Source organism: Copidosoma floridanum, unplaced genomic scaffold, assembly GCF_036245765.1.
Source record: "Copidosoma floridanum isolate Cflo_tuat_1 unplaced genomic scaffold, Cflo_Japanese_pri ptg000013l, whole genome shotgun sequence".
Classification (NCBI taxonomy): Eukaryota; Metazoa; Arthropoda; class Insecta; order Hymenoptera; family Encyrtidae; genus Copidosoma; species Copidosoma floridanum.
Genome location: NW_028321890.1, coordinates 10,053,638 through 10,073,229, shown reverse-complemented (window position 1 = coordinate 10,073,229; position 19,592 = coordinate 10,053,638). Strand labels below are relative to the sequence as shown.

Genomic DNA, 19,592 nt, shown 5'->3' with positions numbered 1-19,592 from the left:
ATATTATTTTTATGCTCATAAAATTAGTATGAGTATATCAGTAAAAAAATGATAATAGTAAATTATGGAACCGAAAGTAATTTTCTTACAATTTTTTTACGTGCAAAGTCTTAAATAAAATCACATTTCCTATTGACAACGGTGTTATATTGTTTTAGGTTGTAACTTCTGTATCGCCACGTTTCATCGTAATTTTCTTATGAAACAGTCTGTTTGTATTACATAGATAACGATTTTTTTTTTTAAATTTAATAAATTTATAAACAGATTTAACCTAATAGTCATAGTGGTGTAAGCTATTTAAACTCAAAAAATTAGAATTCACACAAAGTTTTTGATGGTATTAAGTTAACTCATGTCACCTAAAAATCTACAATTGACTGATCCTTAGACTTAATTTTATCAATATTTTGTACGTATAAATATGTTCATGTACACTCACCAGAGATAATATAAAGAAAAAAGGCAGCACTTAAAAGAAGCCATTCATTTGCTAGAACGAATTTTATTGGATGTCGTGTCACAGCCATCGTTAAAATTCCTTGTCCAACTAAAGAAAGTAAAAACACTACAGTTAAAAGTACTCTTACTTTCAATAACCAGTTTTTCAGTAGATGTTCTCCAAGATAGTTATCATAAGAAAATATATAACAGCCATTGAAAAATGTATTTTGTAAAAAATCAGAACGATGGAAGTTTTCGAAACAGCACTGCCATAATCCCATATATTTCAAATTGGAAGAGCCTTCATTTGAATGAATCCAATAGGGGCTAAAAAAATTGTTTTGTTCGTATAAAAATTATCATTCAAAAAATCGTAAAAAATATAAGTTACCTCCAAACAGATGCAACCAGCAAAATCTCTGCTACAAAAATAACTAAAGCTACTATGTCCACGACATCTAAAAACATACGTAATATCAATACAATTCAGAATGCTTTTATCGTTTTCAGCGAATATTTACTTACTAGAAGCCTGAGGAAATTTATACATTTTGAGAAAATGGATGAAATTCTTATTTGATTTAAATATTGAAACTCAAAAAAATATCACAATATTACAGCCTGTAGTTAACCACACTCCACTAGCATCTACTGTATCGTACTGCTTGTTTCGAATGTTAAAACGAAAGCATTTGTGATATAGTTGACACGGTAATTAGTTTTGACTCTTGGAAATTGGGTCTTATCAGATTCCGATAGCCTAATGAGTTGTATTCTAGGATCATAACTCGATGTATGATTTTTCAGCGAATTTAACGGCTTACAAAACGTGCAGATACTAATTGATGAGTCAAAACCGTAAGCGGCACTTTCACGCCAGTAAGTCAATCAATACTCAAGACTTTGTTAAGAGCATCATTACATCTGAAAAAGTATGGGAGCTAAGGATAATATATATGATCAACGCCTATCTATAGACATGTGACTTATGATGTATACAACATCCTAACGAGCTTTGCTGAACTGAAATTGATTAGTATGTATTAATTATTATGTATATTTATTTATTAATCATTAATTATTAACTATGTATTAATATGTATCCTAAATGTTTGTCTAAAATACACACTCAGTATGAGTGAGAATTATTTCAAGACTAGATAAGATGACTCCTAAAAAAAATATCAGGATGAGATCATAGCCTCGAAAAAAAGTTTCGAAACTTTTTGTCTCACAGATTTCAAAAATTTTAATCTTCATATTATTTATCAAATGGGGTTTTTCAGTTTATCTACACAGGTCAAATGTAGCAACTGTCTACACTGAAAAAAAAATTTCGTTCTAACAAAAAAACTTTTTTTGAATCGAATAAATTATTTTGAAGAATACAAACAAAAAAATATTTTTTTTGGAATTAATAAACAGATTTATCTGAATCATATAAATTTATATTTTGCCCTAATAAATATTTAATTGCAGAGACTATCTCTCATTTTTGAAAGTACTGAATATTTAATTGATACCATAATGTATTATTTGCTTTAACTATATCTGATACTGATTTGAGTAAGAATGTATTAAAATTTAAAAAATATTTATTTTTTTTGAAAACACATCAAATATTGTTGCATAAATATTTATTTATTATAAAAAAAAAGTTATTCAATACTAATACATATTTATCAATTCTGCATTAATATTTTTTAAATTAATACGTCAATTTACTTGGAATTAAAAAAAGATTTATTTTAATCAATAAACACATATTTAAGTCGAAAACGCTTGTACTTAAAATTAACAAATATTTGTTATCACAGAATAAAAATTTCTTCAACTACAGTGAATATTTATTTGTTTCAAATAAACATACCATATAAGTAAATACACATTTATAAAGTGTGAAGAAATAGTTATTAAGCATTAATAACTATTTATCAACTTCGCGTGAGTACTTATTACATTGACAAGTGCATTTATTTGAATTGAAAAAAAAATTGCTTGTGACAAATGAATAAATACTCAAATCTAAAAAATGTTTATTTCGTTATAACGATATTTTATTTGTATCAAATAAATAAGTAATTAAATTTAAAACTTTTATTTACAAAAGCTTACAGCATACTAAATATTTTTTTCTTTGTACTAAATATTAATCAGTGTGTAATAGATATTTCTTAATGTTAACAAAATATTTATTTGATCCAAAAACCATTATTATAGAAAAAAAGTTTATTAGAAAAAATAGAAAATTATACCTGGAAACATACGTTATTTATTTGATATTATTTAATCATCTTATATGTATATAGACATTCATTTATTAGGGATTTACTTATATATTCGATTAGCGTATTCATATTTAATATAGAGAGATATATGTATTATATTTTATATATATTGTAAGTTAATGTATTATTATCATCATTATTATTATCATTATCATTCTTATTATTATAATTATTATTATTTATAAGTGGATGAAGAAATTATATTATTAAAGAGCTGAAATATTTGTGAAAAAATCCTAAGTTGACTGGAATCGAACCCGGATATTCCGCGTGGAACGCTGACACGTAGACCGCTGACCTAAAACCTGTTGTACCTTTAGAAAAAAAAAAACTTTTACAATAGCCTTAAGGTATTCGAGTTTGACACCAGAAAATATTTATAAAGAATAAAGCATTAGTTTATTCGAATGAAATAAATATCTATTTATACACAGCATCGCATATTTTTTTGGTGCTTAATAAACATTTTTTTACTTCAACTAAGTGTGTATTTAAACTGATAAAATGTTTATTTGTATGAATCCAAAAAAAATTGTTTTGCGGAAAACTAACAAAGAAGTTATTTGTTTCGATCGTATGAGTATCGATATTAAGAAGATCCGCATATTTAGTTTACTACTTTAGTTTAGTTTTACTACTTTACTCCTTGAAATCAGGGAGCAAAGTAGTACTTTTCCTGGAGGTATGAGAGTCAGTTAATTGAGTCCCCAAAGTCGAATAGCGAAGAAAACGTAGGGTACCCACCAAAAAAATAATTAATCAAATCAAGTAATAAGTTTTTTAGTGTTTAGTCAAAATAAATAAATATTTATTTTGACCAACTAAATATGCGGATCTTTTCAATACCAGTACTTATTTGATCGAACTAAAAAATTTCTTTGTTTGTATTCTTTAAAACAATGTGTTTGAATCAAATAATTATTTATTTTGATCCATACAAATAAATATTTCATCAGTTCGAATACACCCTTAGTTCAATAAATAAATTGTTTATTAAGGATGCAAACAATCAAGATGAATACTTACAAAAAAAATATTTAATCAAATCAAGTAATGAGTTTTTTAGTGTTAAGTCAAAGTAAATAAATATTTATTTTGACCAACTAAATATGCGGATCTTTTCAATACCAGTACTTATTTGATCGAACTAAAAAATTTCTTTGTTTGTATTCTTCAAAATGATGTGTTTAAATCAAATAATTATTTATTTGGATCTATAAAAATAAATATTTCATCAGTTCGAATACACCCTTAGTTGACTTAAAAAATTGTATATTAAGGATGCAAACAATCAAGATGAATACTTACAAAAAAAATATTTAATCAAATCAAGTAAAAAGTTTTTTAGTGTTTAGTCAAATTAAATTGATATTTATTTTGACCAACTAAATATGCGGATCTTTTCAAAACCAGTACTTATTTGATCGAACTAAAAAATTTCTTTGTTTGTATTCTTCAAAATGATGTGTTTAAATCAAATAATTATTTATTTGGATCCATACAAATAAATATTTCATCAGTTCAATACACCCTTAGTTAACTAAATAAATTGTTTATTGAGGATGCAAACAATCAAGATGAATACTTAGAAAAAAAATATTCAATCAAATCAAGTAATAAGTTTTTTAGTGTTTATTCAAAGTAAATAAATATTTATTTTGACCAACTAAATATGCGGATCTTTTTAATACCAGTACTTATTTGATCGAACTAAAAAATTTCTTTGTTTGTATTCTTCAAAATGATGTGTTTGGATTAAATAATTATTTATTTGGATCTATACAAATAAATGTTTCATCAGTTTGAATACACCCTTAGTTGACTAAATAAATTGATTATAAAGGATGCAAACAATCAAGATGAATACTTACAAAAAAAATATTTAATCAAATCAAGTAATAAGTTTTTTAGTGTCTAGTCAAAGTAAATAAATATTTATTTTGACCAACTAAATATGCGGATCTTTCCAATACCATACTTATTTGATCGAACTAAAAAATTTCTTTGTTTGTATTCTTCAAAATGATGTGTTTGAATCAAATAATTATTTGGATCCATACAAATAAATATTTCATCAGTTTGAATACACCCTTAGTTGACTAAATAAATTGTTTATTAAGGATGCAAACAATCATGATGAATACTTACAAAAAAAATATTTAATCAAATCAAGTAATAAGTTTTTTAGTGTTTAGTCAAAGTAAATAAATATTTATTTTGACCAACTAAATATGCGGATCTTTTCGATACCAGTACTTATTTGATCGAACTAAAAAATTTCTTTGTTTGTATTCTTCAAAATGATGTGTTTGAATCAAATAATTATTTATTTGGATCCATACAAATAAATGTTTCATCAGTTCGGATACACCCTTAGTTGACTAAATAAATTGTTTATTAAGGATGCAAACAATCAAGATGAATACTTACAAAAAAAATATTTAATCAAATCAAGTAATAAGTTTTTTAGTGTTTAGTCGAAGTAAATAAATATTTATTTTGACCAACTAAATATGCGGATCTTTTCAACACCAGTACTTATTTGATCGAACTAAAAAATTTCTTTGTTTGTATTCTTCAAAATGATGTGTTTGAATCAAATAATTATTTATCTGGATCCATACAAATAAATATTTCATCAGTTCGAATACACCCTTAGTTGACTAAATAAATTGTTTATTAAGGATGCAAACAATCAAGATGAATACTTACAAAAAAAATATTTAATCAAATCAAGTAATAAGTTTTCTAGTGTTTAGTCAAAGTAAATAAATATTTATTTTGACCAACTAAATATGCGGATCTTTTCAAATCCAGTACTTATTTGATCGAACTAAAAAATTTCTTTGTTTGTATTCTTCAAAATGATGTGTTTAAATCAAATTATTATTTTTTTGGATCTATACAAATAAATGTTTTATCAGTTCGAATACACCCTTAGTTGACTAAATTAATTGTTTATTAAGGATGCAAACAATCAAGATGAATACTTACAAAAAAAATATTTAATTAAATCAAGTAATAAGTTTTCTAGTGTTTAGTCAAAGTAAATAAATATTTATTTTGACCAACTAAATATGCAGATCTTTTTAATACCAGTACTTATTTGATCGAACTAAAAAATTTCTTTGTTTGTATTCTTTAAAATGATGTGTTTAGATCAAATAATTATTTATTTGGATCGATACAAATAAATGTTTCATCAGTTCGAATACACCCTTAGTTGACTAAATAAATTGTTTATTAAGGATGGAAACAATCAAGATGAATACTTACAAAAAAAATATTTAATCAAATCAAGTAATAAGTTTTTTAGTGTTTAGTCAAAGTAAATAAATATTTATTTTGACCATCTAAATATGCGGATCTTTTCAATACCAGTACTTATTTGATCAAACTAAAAAATTTCTTTGTTTGTATTCTTCAAAATGATGTGTTTGAATTAAATAATTTTTTATCTGGATCTATACAAATAAATATTTCATCAGTTCGAATACACCCTTAGTTGACTAAAAAAATTGTATATTAAGGATAACAACAAACGGGGGAATACTTACAAAAAAAATTTTTAATCAAATCAAGTAATAAGTTTTTTAGAGTTTAGTCAAAATAAACAAATATTTATTTTGACCAACTAAATATGCGGATCTTTTCAATACCAGTACTTATTTGATCGAACTAAAAAATTTCTTTGTTTGTATTCTTCAAAATGATGTGTTTGAATCAAATAATTATTTATTTTGATCTATAGAAATAAATATTTCATCAGTTTGAATACACCCTTAGTTGACTTAAAAAATTGTATATTAAGGATGCAAACAATCAAGATGAATACTTACAAAAAAAATATTTAATCAAATCAAGTAATAAGTTTTTTAGTGTTCAGTCAAAGTAAATAAATATTTATTTTGACCAACTAAATATGCGGATCTTTTCAATACCAGTACTTATTTGATCGAACTAAAAAATTTCTTTGTTTGTATTTTCGAAAATGATGTGTTTGAATCAAATAATTATTTATTTGGATCCATACAAATAAATATTTCATCAGTTCGAATACACCCTTAGTTGACTAAATAAATTGTTTATAAAGGATGCAAACAATCAAGATGAATACTTACAAAAAAAATATTTAATCAAATCAAGTAATAAGATTTTTAGTGTTTAGTCAAAGTAAATAAATATTTATTTTGACCAACTTAATATGCGGATCTTTTCAATACCAGTACTTATTTGATCGAACTAAAAAGTTTCTTTGTTTGTATTCTTAAAAATGATGTGTTTGAATTAAATAATTATTTATTTGGATCCATACAAATAAATATTTCATCAGTTCGAATACACCCTTAGTTGACTAAATAAATTGTTTATTAAGGATGCAAACAATCAAGATGAATACTTACAAAAAAAATATTTAATCAAATCAAGTAATAAGTTTTTTAGTGTTTAGTCAAAGTAAATAAATATTTATTTTGACCAACTAAATATGCGGATCTTTTCAATACCAGTACTTATTTGATCGAACTAAAAAATTTCTTTGTTTGTATTCTTCAAAATGATGTGTTTGAATCAAATAATTATTTATTTGGATCTATACAAATAAATATTTCATCAGTTCGAATACACCCTTAGTTGACTAAAAATATTGTATATTAAGGATGCAAACAATCAAGATGAGTACTAACAAAAAAAATATTTAATCAAATCAAGTAATAAGTTTTTTAGTGTTTGGTCGAAATAAATAAATATTTTCTTATTTTAAATATGAAATTATTTCACTTAAATATTTGACTATGTAATAAATCGTATTGTCTCACCAATTATTTATTTAAGTAATGCTAATAAATAAAATGTAATTCAAATAAACATTTATTTGATTCAAATAATTTGAATTCGAATAAATACATTTATTTTAATTGACGAAATTTTTTTTTCAGTGTATTTTTGATTAAGTTTATTTTTAAGTTTTTGTCATCAACTAGCAAACAAAAAAAATTCTAATTCTTTAAAAGTTTATGTAAAGAGTGCGAAGCCAGAACGGTGGTTTTTCTATGAATGCATTATCAGTAAATAGTCTTTAAAGATAACTTTTCTGTACTTCATTTTCAAATATTTTCGAAACTCAATTTTTTTTTTTTAATGCAGTTTTGTATAAACAGTTGGTTAATATAATGAGCTGCAAACTTCTCTTGTGTTCCAAATAAATAATAAATACTTCGTTCCCTTTTCTTATAATATTATTGACATTGGTTGAATTTCTCATAACCTCTACTCGTCATTTTGAATAGTCATGAATTAAATTTTGAAATTAATTATACTGTTTGCTACACTAATACGTTGTATCTATTGTAAAAGTTTTGAGAGTAAAACTTCTCAAAATAAAAAAATGACTTTCAACTATCTGCTATAGCTTTAATTTTAAGCCTTATATTTGTTTGTTTGATTGTCTTTTTCTAATATTATTGACGTGAAGAATATTCTTATTGCTTGAAAAGTTAACACACTTGGAAATTTAGTATGCTCTGTATAGAATAGTCTGTATGTCTACATTTTTCATAGTGCACGGAACTAGCAATACCCATTCACTATTTGACTCATCGTTTTGTACATGATGTAGAGATAATACAACTTAGTTTTCGTTTTTTTTTCGAATCTGATTAGTCGTATCTACCGTTATACCGTTAATAATTTTAAAACAGATGTTTCAATGTCAAAATACATTGATGAATAATTTATGCGACCAAAGTGTCCCATACACTGTTTCGATGATTTTTGAAAAAAAAAATTAAGCATTCTTGCTATGATTTCCTGGAAACCCAGATAAACTATCTAACTGAGCCTCTAAGCGGGAAATGAAATTAGGGACTGATCAGACCCCAACAATGCTATCCTTTCTCATGATCAGGAACTGACCATGCTTGTAACACTACTTTTTATTAGTTCCTGAGCAGCTTTATTAGTTCATTTTTACTTGTCATGTGCACATTCGCTTACCGCGCATTTTTAGCAGACCTTCTGTGCAGTATTTATAGTTATATTTCTAGCCAGCTGACAAAGTACTTAGAGAAAAAACTATTACAGGTTAGCTTAGTATCGTTACTCTGTGGCTACGTTCATCAGTATAGAAATAGTTTCAAATCAGTATGAAAATAGTTATCAAGTTAGGTATGAGTAGTGAAACTTCAATGTCATTGCAGAATCATTATACAAATGAATTTTATAAATTTAAATATTAATTATGATAGGAATAGAAAAACAACAATTTTAACCCTTGGATCATTAAAATCTGTCAACGGGATCAAGATTAAGAAAATACTAGTAAAAAATTTAATTTTTCGTTAATAAAATAAGAATAATACAGGCAAATTCAATAGCACTTTCAAAACGGTAATCGGTGAGTGAAGCAACGTATTCTTGATCTAAATACATCGAAAAAACATTTTTCAACAATTTTTTTTCAAATAAGACCTGTTACAAGATTGTTCAATTTCAACCCGTTTGGACGATTATTAGTATCACGGGCTCTGACACAGAGTACGGTTTGGTGTAGATAACCAACTGCAATGCAATAAGCATTTTGTTGGTAAGTATCCCAGCAGTACACCTTTAGTGGTTAACGTTGTTGTAAAGCTCGCTGTCACTGATGCATACTAGTGTCACACCATAAGATACCTTTGTCCGTATGAAACCTTGATTATATATTACCGAACAAAACACGTTATCGTTTAGTTAACGCGTCACAAAGTCATCGACTTTTTGTGTTAAACAATTTGAGAAACTCAGGATTTCCATGAGTGTTAACTTGTTTGACAATTTGACACAACTTAAGAGGATCGCTTGCTTAATAATTATAATCGTGGGTAACAAAAACTTTTAAAAGCATCAATCTATACACAACCAGTACTTTGTCGAAACCTTGCTTTAGTGTAATTTGGATGACAATCAAACAGAAGAAACATAGTGCTAAACCATGACAAACGAGACGACATAGCTATGACGTAGTTAACTTTCAATTGGTGGAAACTTAGCAGCTATTTGACAGAAACACTTAGAGCACTTGGTATGCATTCAGCGGATACTTGGTGGTCATTTGATTGGTTCTTGGTGAGTACAGCGGGTGGTTAGCTGGTAATTACTGGTGAGACTTGGCTGGTACTGACGGATACTTGGCCAATACCTGGCGGTGATTCAGTAGGAATCTGGCCAGTACTTGATAAGCACTTAACGGATTCTTTGTGGATACTAGTGAGTAATTGGCGAGTATGCAGCGGACATTGATCAAATACTTACTAGGTAATTGTCAGGTACTTAGCAAGCACCTGCCGAGTACTTGCTGAGTACAAAGCAGGCATTTTTCAATTACATGTTGAGTACTTGCTTGCCTTACAATATATGCATGCCCGCTAGTACCTATAAATAAACCGTTAAGTGCTTGCCAAGTATTCAAGAGGTGCCTGCTAAGTAACCGCCAAGTATCCACTAAGTGCCTCCCCTCAATACCTACTAAGTACCTGCTAGTGCTTACCAAGAACTCATCAAATGCCCGCCGACTATCCGCTATATGCATGGCAAGTGTTCAAAAAGTTCCTATTAAGTATCCACTACTTGTAATACGTACACGATTAATTGATTGGCAAGTGTAATCCATTATCGTGGACAAGTCTGAGTTACAACTGTACAAAAATCGCCTAAATATCTTTTTTTTTACTTGGGCATTAGTTTAATCAAATATCTAATGTAAAAAACGATGAAAATTTATGTACAACAAAAAATAAGAAAACAAAGGTAATGATTAAAACTTTTATTAATGTTCCCACAAAGTTCCTTCTAATTTTCTAAATATTTTTATTTTTTATAAATAACATAGCTTTTTTTACAAATATATTTTTTTTAAGTCAGTGGATAGATGAGTCAGCAATCCTTATTTTTTGAAATTTCTACAATAAATAAAAAGTCTAGTGTCAAAAGCTCTTTTTTTTCTACTACTCAAAATTAGTCCAGAATATTTAAAATGGCAGACCGATTTAGTTTATTTTTGATAATAAGACAAACAGTAAACTAAAATAATATTTTTACTTATTTCCTGTTAACTCAACAAATTATCGTAAAGAAAAAAGCAACCCACTATCTAAAGGTAACCCTATAATTACATTTATAATTATTACAATTAATTTTACCAGTTTTTTTAACTGTTGTGTTCAATACTTATACCAAGAAGGTTGTAAAAGTCCACTCATTATATTAAATAAGATTCATAAGAAAGTCATGGAACATAACACATTCTGTTAGTCAAATTTACTGATACTTATCTACAGAAAATTATTTTAAAAAAAATAATGATAATAAAAATAACATAATTGAATGTACGAAAAAGTTCTTATAGTCCTTCGGATGCTTCAATGCTCTAACAGATTCATAAAGAAATATCACGATTCAAAGAATGAAATTAGATGTAAGCTTTTCAAAAAGATATGCATTGCAAGCAATTGGTGTAAAACATATCAAGCATAAAACAGTAATATAATTACAAAACATGGATATTTTAATCCAGAAGGTGTTTTCGATAAACATTTTTTTTCAATTTAAAAAAACGTGTTTTGCAAATCATGACAAACATTCTTAAAACACAAAATTTCTATTGAACAGTTTATAAACGTTTTTGTTTAGTTATTTTGATAATACCTATATTTTATCAAATCTAAATCGACTTGTTCAATTTGAGCTAAAAATTTATACTTATGGTCTGAATAGAACTTAAATGTTGAGCTCGAAGCTCAACGGGTAAGAAGACACTTGAACCCTGATTTTTCTCGACTTTATTTTGTCAACGCCTGCTATGGCTGATCGAATTTAGGTTCTACCTTTCCTCTTGTTTTTGTTCGAGGAGTACATTTTACCCTCTACTTACACTTTCTTATCAACACCGTCATTAGAGCAATTACATACTATTCACCTATCATTCCTGTTATTATTGTTTTGTTACTACTGATGAAAAATCAAAGATGCTATTGATTTACATTATGAACTAAAAAAATTAGATGTTTTGAAACAATCAACGAATTTTCTTTTGAAGGGCACCATAATAAAAGCGCAAATCTGTCAAGCTACCGAGCCTTTAGACCTTGGATCTCGTAAGATTTATATTTCTTCAGGATACAAAACACACGTGACCTTGTAAATGTATTAGGCACAAATTTCGTTGTATAAACCCTTACGCACAGATATATAATATTTAGACAACTGTCACTGTTGAACTGAAATATCGTAGTGTAAACATAAAGCAACGAAGCAAATAGTGTTGTGCAAGAATGTCTTATTTGTGAAATATAATAAATGACGAGAACTTGGCAGATACACGGAAGGCCCTTGGCGGACACTTCAAAGAAATGTGCCAAGTATTTGACCGAAACTTATCAGGTATTTGGCAATTATTTGGTGATCTCTTGCTGAATACTTTGTAGGTATTTAGCGGGTTCTTGACAGCAACTTGTCAGGCAGATACTTAATGGGAACCTTGCAGGCATCTGGTGGGCACTTATTGAGTACTCAAAGGGTACTTGCATGGTAATTTGTGGGCACTTAGCAACCACCTGCCCAGTAGGTGGCAAGAAATAAGCGGATACTCAGTAGGCAATTAACAGAAATTTTGTGGGTATATAAAGATTACTTAGCGGGAAATTTGAGGGGACTTGACAGGTACTTGGTGAGAACTTACTTAGTGATTGGCGGTTATTTGGTAATCTCTTGCCAAGTACCCGATGGGTACTTGACAGGAATTTGGCAGTTACCTGTTGGTTTGTATTTAGTGAGTACTTAACGGTCACTTAGCTGGTACTTCGTGGATTCTTGGGAGCAATTGGTTTGTATTTGACAGGCAATCAGGAATACTTAATTGGGGAACTTATAGTTCACTTGGTGGGTACTTTAAGGACATGTAGTAGGTTTATGACGGGTACTTGGTGGTAACTAACAGACTACTTTATGGATACTTAGCTGGTACATGACTAGAAATTGACGGATTCTTGACAGGCGGGAAATTGGAAGGCACTTGCTCGATAGTGGGCGAAATTTTGGATGGTACTCGGCAAGTTCTTGGTGGGTATTTGGTGATTACTTAATGGGAACTCAATGGGTACCGAGTTGGTACTGATTACACATTTGGTAAGTTTTTAGTAAGAACTTACTGGGTTCTTGACAAGAACTTGTCAAGTACCTAACAGTGACTTGGTAGGTAGTTACTGAGTACTTTGTGGGTGCATGTATGGTAGTTAGTAGGCACTTAGTCAGAACTCAGCAGACACTTGCTGAGTGCGTGTTAGTTAATAAGTTCACTTAGTTAGTATTTTACAGAAACTTAGCTACTGGATAAAAATTTTCAGTCTATCTTGCTGCCCTTTTGAGTTGTGGAATATTTTTTTAATACATGGAGATTGTGCGTGCGCATAACCAGTTGTTTCTGTATTTTTGTTAATAATTACTGAACATGATTTTTTTTCATAAATTTCTCTCCCTATTTCATGATAATGCATCTAAAATACATGAAATTGAGGTTATTTTTGTATGTAAATCGACACCTCTCTATGAGCAGCGATGTTTTATTTTAATAAAATGTAACAGTTAATCACTTTTATCGACTAAACAAAATTCTTTTAATGTCGTTATAATCTCAAAGCAAATTTCGATCGTAAGTGAAATAGGTCAGTTTTTTGGGTATAACTTCCAAAGTTAGACATATACACTTAAACGAAAAGAGAGAGTTATAGATCTCTAAAAAATGCATCTTTTAATTATGCATATTTATTATCTGAGAAACTTCTTTCTTCTTAAAAAATTTATGAAAACCTTCAAAAAGACAAAAATAATAATTTTTACTACCACTTTAACAGATATTACACATATAAATGGTTGATAAAATTTGTGGATTTCATCAAATCAAAACTTTCTTGTATAATACTTTTTCATCTAAGGTATAGTCCTAATGGCCTAGATGGAAAAACAACTTTTGTTTACACTATTTACTCTGACGACTAGCTATAGAATCGACTTTAGAAAATCTTAGCCTTTTACATAGACACTTGTTTGTTTATCAAAAAGGTACAGTATTATTAGCATATATATCTAATATCAAGTTGCGTAAAATAGCGTGTTAAAATAAACATTTTCTAAAAAGGATATTTTTAAAAGTCACCAGCTGTACTAATGATTTTTTGTGATTGATGTAAAAAAATGAAGCCACCTTGATTAGTCAACTTGTTAATTAATAGTTTAATAACTTTTATTGATTTTATCATTTGGAGATACCAACTTCATGAATCTAGTTATAGATACTCTTTTAATCTCGGTAAATCTAATAATTTCCTTTTCTTTTCGACAATATTATTCTTATCTCTAATGTAAATCAACAATTTTTTTCCTTACCAAAGGTAACTTTATTCATAGACAGCTCGTAAGTGGGGGGGGGGGGCCTAAATTTAATAGTAGAAAGCTATAATCAGTGATTCATTAAAATATTTATGGGAAGGGTCAGGACATGTAAAGGAGTTTTGAATTGGGCTACTACCAGTGCTTCTTGAGCTTCCAGACTTTTTTAGTCCTGTTAAGTATCGTCTTAACAGTTATTTTTCCTTATCTCTAGTATTTTATCAAGTAACACATGAATTTTTCAAGTAGTGCCAAATAAATCTTGTAAAAATAAGGGATATTCTGAGTTAAAAATAATAGTTTACGTCACAGAAGTGATATCGCTATCATGACCATTTTTCGAACGTAAGAGTAGCCTTGGCTGGATGGCGCTAACGTAGTGAACACTATTTCCCTATCGAGGGCATAGTAAACGTCCATATGTCACACGTGTATTCATATCTACTCCATACACAAATTGAGATAAATTAATTTTAAATTAGAAATTATAAGTATGTCTTCAACAGTAGTTGCGACAACAAATGATCAGTCAACAAACTAACACAACAAGCTCTTCAATTATTAAGTCACAAACCTACATTAATGTGATTAAGAATCAAGCTTGTCTTAATTAAAGAAGCGAGAGACCGAACTAAAAAATGATCTGGCTTCCTTCAGAGACAAGGGTTAGAGCAATATTGTTAAAGGAGTACAAAAGTTTGATCTAATAGTCTTACGATATGTAGTGCAAATAAGTCGATGGTATCAACACTTGGTACGCTCAAACACTAAAACAAGATCCAAGCAAAAATACCAAAATCTGTAAAGTTTTTATAAGGCGATAGTGTCCAATAGGTAGATAGATTAAAGAATGTGGGGGAGAGAGTACTCGTCTGCTTTGGTGCTGCTTAGGAGGAAGCTTGTGGGGGGTGGGGGATCTTCTTGTACGCGCCTTCGACGTTGCCCTGACCTAGATCCATCAAGCCGGCTCTCAGTCTTGCTATGTTTCTTTCTTCCCCTCCAAGTCCTACCACTTTTTTTCGTCTCGTTTTTTCATCGCTACCACCACCTTCATTAACTCGCTCTGTCTTCCTTCTGCATCTTTCTCACTCACCTTATACTCACCTGTACAGAAGCAGCAGTTCTCTGCGGCTTTCTACAATCGTTAACCAGGATTCTGCGCATTAAACGTGAATGACTTTACGATACCATGTTTAACGGTATTGTTTTGTTAGGTTTAGGTGTAGGCAAAACTTGATTTGGTACATGATGTGTTGTTGCAAGAGATTTTTGCTATGTTTTAATGTATGACCTGCACGATATATTAACATTTTTTATTTTCACAATTCCTTATGAAATTGTCAAAACGAATTTTTTTAATTGGCATTCATTTTATGCTAATAAACATGGGTCTATTATATTAGATCTGCTTCTCAAATCAAATCAGTAATTTCTATGCTTAATACGTGTGTAATCTATGTTTGCATCGATGCGTTCGAATGAAATTACTTGATTCTTCCATTTCACTTCAGTTAGTGACAAGATCAATTTGTTATTGAAAAACAATCAAAATGAAGTATTGTAGGTAAAACACTTTATATTCATATACTGAGTATATCGCAGTAAAGAGCCTCGTCTACGAAGCTTTGTCGTTCCATTTTTTCACCTCCTTTTTGTATTGTAGACTTAAAAGAGAAACGACGATAAGGGCGACCTGTAGGATCAGAGAAAGAAAAGTTGATAAAAGCAAGGAGTAAAGGGAGGGAAGGTACAGAGGGGCAAGGCAGGTATGGAGGGGATCGTTGGCCCCAGCGTTCGCACGCGGATAGAATTAAAGGTTAATCCCGTGGGGCTCTACCATCACCATCGCCGCCGCGCCATGGTGGAGGTATACTCATATATACCAAGGAGCTTTCCACTCCAGAGCGAAAGTCTTTCCTTTCCCATCCCCTGCTTGTATAGTACTTTGGAGCGTCTCGGTGTCTCTTTCCCTTCTTTGATGGAAGGGGATGGGGCTGTCTTTGTTTTTAGTACGAGTGCGCGTATACACGACACCATAAATATTTGGCCTCTTAAGTGCAGTTGGAATATGAAAGAAGAGGAAGAGGAACAAGTGGAGGGACAAAAGAAGACACCATAAGCTCCTCTGCTCCTACATTACACCACTGATGTCGATGACGAGGAGACGAGCTGAGCTAAAAAAATTGGCAAGTAAACGTGGTTGATGGTTTTTTTGCTTGACTCTAATTGCCCCGTTGGAGCTTGGTGTACCCTAAACAGTCTAGATTATGACAGATTTCGAGGGATTCATCAAATCACGATTTTCATTACGTGACGGTGTATGCTTAAAAGGTTTTTCTGATTAATCGATGCGCCACTCTGCAGATCATTAATTTAAGGACATTAAGAGGTAATGAATGAGGACAGGAGTTTTGTTTTTACTGATGGATCGTTGGAATTTCGTTATCCAACTAGTATACATGTTCACTTTGATGTGACACTCGATGCCACGTGACGTGCTGGAGTCATCAAAGGTGATTGGAGTAACTCCGAATTGCTCGCGAGGATCGTGTTACGAGTGTCGAGTCAGAAACGATCCATCACTCATGATCCCTTTCGTTAATTAGTATTCTAGCGGTTGAACAACTGTAAAGTAATTTTGCACGTCAATTAGATTTCGTCATCCTATGATCCTAGTCCTTTCAGTCCTCTTGTAACAAGTTTTTGAACCATTTGAGAAACTCTGAGAGCGATTAGGATAACGAAATATTAATTCTTCGAGAACAAAGATCTCTTTCAGAAAGGGAAACCCATGTACATACGAAAATAATTTTCTAAAAAGGCCAACAGTTTATCACTAGTCATGAAAGCTATGAAAGACAGAGAGGGGTTATAGGTGTATAAGTAAGAGTATTTCCAACCTAATACCTGTTTTTGATATTCGATAAGATGCTTTGGCATCAGAAGTTAGTAAAAATGAGCAAAACGCGCTGTGCGGACTGGTCCACTGGTACAGCCCATGTAAACAAAAAATGAATCATATAGGTGTGAAAACTCGGGCTTTTGCACGTGTCTCTCGTTTATCGGTCTTCCTTGCTTACCAGCATCAGCTTGGTATTTCGTCTTTATCCCGAAACTTTTTCCACAAAGAAACACGCGAGTGTTCCTTCTCTCGTGCGCCGGGCTCCCTTCGTCTCCGGGGGAAAATTGGCTTCGCTCGTTTTCTTTTTCTCCCTGCCCTCTCTCTCTCCAGGGGATCCCCCTTGGGATCTCGTTTCCCCCGCACGCTTCGTAAGGATGGGCTCTCGCATAGTCCGTAGCTTTACTTTCTGCTCCCCTTTTCCATATCTCTATCACTATCTCTCTCGCTCTCTCGCCTCTGCTCTGAACATCCCACACGTGTGTAGACACGAGCGTATACGTAAACTTTATCTCTCTCTCTTTTTCCACCCACATGTCTGCCCTCTCGTTGAGTTCGTGCGTAGTGTATGTATGGGGTATGTATGTATGTACGCGCGCTTGCTTGTTGGGCTTAGTCGACACCCTCACGTGGTTATTCCGCTCGCTTTGCCGAATTTGTTTAGTCCGTTTAGAGCAACTTTTAAAGGCAAACATCTACAAATAACGTGCATTTTTCCCCTCTTCTTTGCGATGGATCGAGAATTCAGAGATATTTTATATATCAAACGTCACACCTATGAGGATGCAATGTATGTTTATTGGTGTTTATTTGTACTTGAGTATCGGATTTAGTGCTGTCGTGGTACTAAAATATCGTGAAGCTGAGTAATAACAATTAATAAGACATTTTAAGTAGTAGTAACACTTGGCAAAGTCGTTTTATAATACTTTTTTACTTTTTTCACATCTGATGATTTTCTTCCTACGATTTTTGATACTTATAAATGCACACGATTATTTTTATTTCATTCTGTGGACTGAAAAATAGGGTAGGGTGATAGAAAGAGTCATAAAGAAGGTCTCGTACTCTTGAGTAGTTTTTATTTTAAAACCTCTCCTAGGCACGTAAGTAGAATAAGTCGCACGAAGTAAGACATGCCTACTCTACAAATTCTACTGTGCCATTTCTAGATTTCAAAAATTTCTTTTACTTTTATAAATTTATAGCGTTATAATATTCATAGTATAAGAAAAAACTTTCAAGTTTTATTAAAGATAATTAAATTTATGTTGATGTCTATCTTATGTAAAACTATGAAAATATCGAGAACAGTATAAAGGACAAGACTAATGCTTGTTTTACCTCAATAACTTCTCATAATTTCGAATTAAAGTCACTCATATATTATTTTTGAGGATGTAACTTAATTACGTGCCTACACCGACAATTTTGGTTAAAAAATTACATGGAAATAAAAATTCGAACGTGAGTACATAAGTCTTCTTTACCTTTTGTCACAATAGTAAGAAAGTTTAGTAATTATTTTTAGAAAAATCTATAAAAAAGTGATTATTATTATTATTATTATTTTTATTATTATTACTGTTGTTTTTATTTGAACAAATAATTCATGATAAATAAGAAAATTCTTGCATACCCTACTTAAACGGCCGAAGAAACTTGAATTGTATTATTGTACTGTTACAGACAAAATATTTTACATGGTTGGTGATTTTAAAACTCTGCAATCTAGAAATTCATTGAACATCCCTAAAACAATCACGTTAGATTTTAGGCTGTGTCATCATCAAACGTAAACAGGCAATTACAAAAAAATTTGGAAAACAAAAGCTCGACAGCCTTAAATCAGAGCCTATAGGCATAAGCTGCTTATTTTCGTTCGTAAAAAAGTTTTGAGGCTGAAAAAATCATTTACTCATTGTACCCCAAAGTAATTTCAACCCCGTAATTGCCTTAGCAGCTTAGAACAGAATCAAGAAGAAGAAGAAGATGAAGAAGAAATTCTGTTTCCCCATCCTTGGCTTAATATACATACACCTCCCCTTACCAAGTGCTCACTTTCCGGTCGTTCGTGTCACCCTCACAGCCAGTGAGGTCGAGGAAGTACCTTCGTATCTCCTTTACCCGCCTTGAGCCAAGCTGAAAAGAAAACAACAGGGCCAGACGAAGCGATGCTTTCAAAAACGAAAAAGAGGGTGCACACCTATCAAACGAGTGGGTGGTCTTGTTTTCCGTGTCGTGTCGCAATCCCGCAAACAATCCCAAGACTTAGTGCTGTTTCAACAGGGGATTACGCTGGAGCTACGCGCTGGTGTCACTGTATGTGTGCTCACAGACATAACAATGGTGGCAGCCCACATGCGAGATTACGAGTACGAGTGCCTATTCTGAGGAGCTAATCTCCGTTTCTTATTTTTCTCCGAGTTGAGCCAAGTTGGCCATCGTCTTCCACCACGTACGAATTTAGGATTACTGATATGCATGGAGAGCGATTCCAAGGTTTTGGATGGTGTGTTTACCGACTTTTGGAAAATGGG

The 19,592-nt window shown here is 30.9% G+C and overlaps 1 protein-coding gene and 1 long non-coding RNA gene across 2 annotated transcripts in view; both read right to left on the bottom strand.

The window, feature by feature from the left end:
• The window catches only part of ChAT (Choline acetyltransferase), a 137,899-nt gene that overhangs the window by 51,361 nt on the left and 66,946 nt on the right, over nucleotides 1-19,592 (bottom strand). The gene's annotated exons all lie outside the window — the stretch shown is intronic.
• On the bottom strand, nucleotides 575-1,043 carry LOC149374829 (uncharacterized). The gene is made up of 4 exons (XR_016292976.1): nucleotides 970-1,043; nucleotides 836-902; nucleotides 656-771; nucleotides 575-585 (listed from the first exon to the last, which is right to left on the bottom strand). It is a non-coding gene; the product is annotated as an uncharacterized LOC149374829 (long non-coding RNA).